This window comes from Lipotes vexillifer, unplaced genomic scaffold (genome assembly GCF_000442215.2).
Source record: "Lipotes vexillifer unplaced genomic scaffold, Lipotes_vexillifer_v1.1 scaffold777, whole genome shotgun sequence".
Lineage (NCBI taxonomy): Eukaryota > Metazoa > Chordata > Mammalia > Artiodactyla > Lipotidae > Lipotes > Lipotes vexillifer.
The window spans coordinates 1,465,420-1,468,984 of NW_006784423.1; positions in this window are offsets into that span (position 1 = coordinate 1,465,420).

Here is a 3,565-nt window from a genome sequence, read left to right on the forward strand (position 1 = left end):
TTTTTTGCAGTACACGGGCCTCTCACTGTTGTGGCCTCTCCCGTTGCGGAGCACAGGCTCCGGACGCGCAGGCCCAGCGGCCACGGCTCACAGGCCCAGCCGCTCTGCGGCGTGTGGGATTTTCCCGGACTGGGGCATGAACCCGTGTCCCCTGCATCGGCAGGCGGACTCTCAACCACTGTGCCACCAGGGAAGCCCACTGGTAGGGTTTTCTAATTCCTTTTATAACAAATGGAAGAACACATAGGAAGTTAAAGCTACACATTTTCGAGTCAGTTGGCTCCATGTGGTAGTGACAAATGCTGCAAGGAGACCAAGGGGATAAAAGCATCAAGCAGGAGCACTGTGCTCATTTCCATACTAACCAGGGTAAACTAGGCTTGCCTGTCTGTCCTTCTAAATCTCCTAGGGATATCTGTTTTTTTAATTGGACATTTTTTCCAATCAGAATCTCTGGGGTCAGACCAAGGAAGCTGTGGTTTTATTTGTTGTGCTAAGGTCCCCAGAAGATTCTGGAACTGAAGGTCAATGCTAGAGTGGGCATGGTGTGAGAAGGAGAGGACTCAGGATGCCTTCTTATATTTAGTTGTCATTATTTGGGCCTGAACTAAGTGACACCATTTACTGAGAGGGGGTGAACGGAAACTTGTTTGGGAACCACTAACGGTGACAGCCAGGCACTGAGGAAAGAGCGTAGGCATGGAGGGAGTTCGGTGGAGCTCAGCTGTGCAGTGCGGGTAGGGAGAGCCCCAAAGCCCCAGGCTCCAGAATTCTCTTACCTCATTACTTGCTATATCTAGAATATAGGAATATCTAGAATTCCTCTGAGATTCATTCCTTCGACTTTCTTCCCCAGTTTTCATAAAGTATACTCATGGAACAAGGAAGAGAGGGGGGAGCTGAAAAAAATATTCCTAGGAAAAGGGCTGAATTTCCCACATTTGGCAGAGCAGCATAAAGGTTCAGATTCAAAATGCTGAGTGAACCCCAAATGAGATAAAACCAAAGAAATCCACACCGAGACGTCATAGTCAAAACTAAAGCCGTAAGAAAAGAATCTCAAAAGTAGCCAGAGGGAAATAACACACTACCTCCAGGTTCAAAACAATTAGAATGGCAGCAAGTTCCTCAGAAACCAGGGCACCAGAAGTACGTGGCACATTTTTCATGGGCTGAAAGAACTGTCAATCCAGAATTCTATATCCCGTGAAAATACCTTCAGAAATGGAGGGGAGGGCTTCTCTGGTGGCACAGTGGTTGGGAGCCCACCTGCCGATGCAGGGGACACGGGTTCATGCCCTGGTCCGGGAAGGTCCCACATGCCGTGGAGTGGCTGGGCCCGTGAGCCATGGCCACTGAGCCTGCGTGTCTGGAGCCTGTGCTCCCCAATGGGAGAGGCCACAACAGTGAGAGGCCCGTGTACCGCAAAAGAAAAAAGAAATGGAGGGGAAATCAAGACATTCTCATATGAAGTAAGACTGAAAAGTTTGCACCAGCAGACCTACCTTAGAAGTATGACTAAAGTAAAATTCTCTTAACAAAAAGGAAACACTAAAATATGGAAACTTGGGACATCAGAAAGGAAAAAAGAACAAGGAAAGAGCAAAAATATGGGTAAATATAATGGGTTTTCTTTCTCCTCTCAAAGTTTTCTAAATTATATTTGATGGTTGAAGCAAAAATTACATAAGTTTTATGGTTTTCAATGTATATAAGTGAAATAAAATAACTATATTATAGATATGGGAGGGTAAAAGAAAGTAATGTTTCCAAACTGGTAAAACTTGATACCAGTAGATTTTGAGAAGTTATTTGTATGCATACTGTAATACCTGGAGCATCCACTAAAAATCTGTACAAATGCCCAAATAGAATTCTAAAAAAAAAAAAAAGATGTTTTTAATTTAAACTACGTGAAGGGAGGAAAAAATAGAAACAAAAGCAGAAAACAAAAAGTTAAATGGCACATTTAAGCCTTAACATAATATATTAAATATAAATGGAGGCACCAGGAAGCCTGCAGAAGCCTTAGACAAACTCCTCCACCATGGGGCAGACGGCAGAAGCAAGAACTACAACCCTAGAGCCTGCAGAACAGAAACCACAGTCACAGAAAATTAGACAAAATGAGATGGCAGAGAAATATGTCCCAGGTGAAGGAACAAGATAAAACCCCAGCAGAACAACTAGATGAAGTAGGCCATGTACCTGAAAAAGAAGTCAAAGAAACGATAGTAAAGATGATCCAAGATCTCGGAAAAAGAATGGAGGCATAGATGGAGAAGATACAAGAAATGTATGACAAAGACCCAGAAGAACTAAAAAACAGAGACGAACAGTACAATAACTGAAATGAAAAATACACTAGAAGGAATCAATAGCAAATAACTGAGGCAGAAGAATGGATAAGTGTGCTGGAAGACAGAATGGTGGAAATCAGTGCTGCAGAACAGAATAAAGAAAAAAGAATGAAAAAGAGGACAGTTTAAGACACCTTTGGGATAACATTAAATGTACCAGCATTTGCATTTAGGGGTCCCAGGAGAAGAGAGAGAGGACCTGAGAAAATATTTGAAGTGATAATAGCTGAAAAATTCTCTAACATGGGAAAGGAAACGGTCATCCAAGTCCAGGAAGCGCAGACAGTCCCAGGCAGGATAAGCCCCAGGAGGAAAACATGTTGAGACACATAGTAATCAAATTGACAAAAATTAAAGACAAAGTAAAAATATTAAAAGCAAGGTAAAAGCAACAAGTAACATACAAGGGAATTCCTATAAGGTTATCAGTTATCAGCTGATTTCTCAGCAGAAACGCTGCATACCAGAAAGGAGTGGCATGATATATCTAAAGTGATGAAAGGGAAGAACCTAAACCAAGAACACTCTACCAGCAAGGCTCTCATTAACATTAAACAGAGAAATCGAAAGATTTACAGACAAGCCAAAGCTAAGAGAATTCAGGACCACTAGACCAGCTTTGCAACAAATGCTAAAGGAAGTTCTCCAGGCACAAAAGAAAAGGACACAACTAGAAACAAGAAAACTATGAGTGGAAAAGTTCACTGGTAAAGGCAAACATACAGTACAGGGGGGAAATCATCCACACACAAATATATCAAAACTAGCAATCACGACAAGAGGAGACCACAAATACAGGATATTGGAAATGCATCTGAAATTAAAAGACCAGCAACTTAAAACAACCCTGTTTATCTACAGACTGCTATATCAAAACCTCATGGTAACTGCAAACCTAAAATCTATAATAGATACACTCAAAAAAAAAAAAAAAAGAAAAAGAAAAAGAAATCCAAACACACAAAAGACCCTGAATAGCCAAAGCAATCTTAAGAAAAACGGAGCTGGAGGAATCAGGCTCCCTGACTTCAGACTATACTACCAAGCTACAGTAATCAAGACAGTATGGTACTGGCACAAAAACAGAAATACAGATCAGTGGAACAGGATAGAAATCCCAGAGATAAACCCACGCACATAAGGTCACCTAATCTATGACAAAGGAGGCAAGAGCATACAATGGAGAAAAGACAGCCTCTTGAATA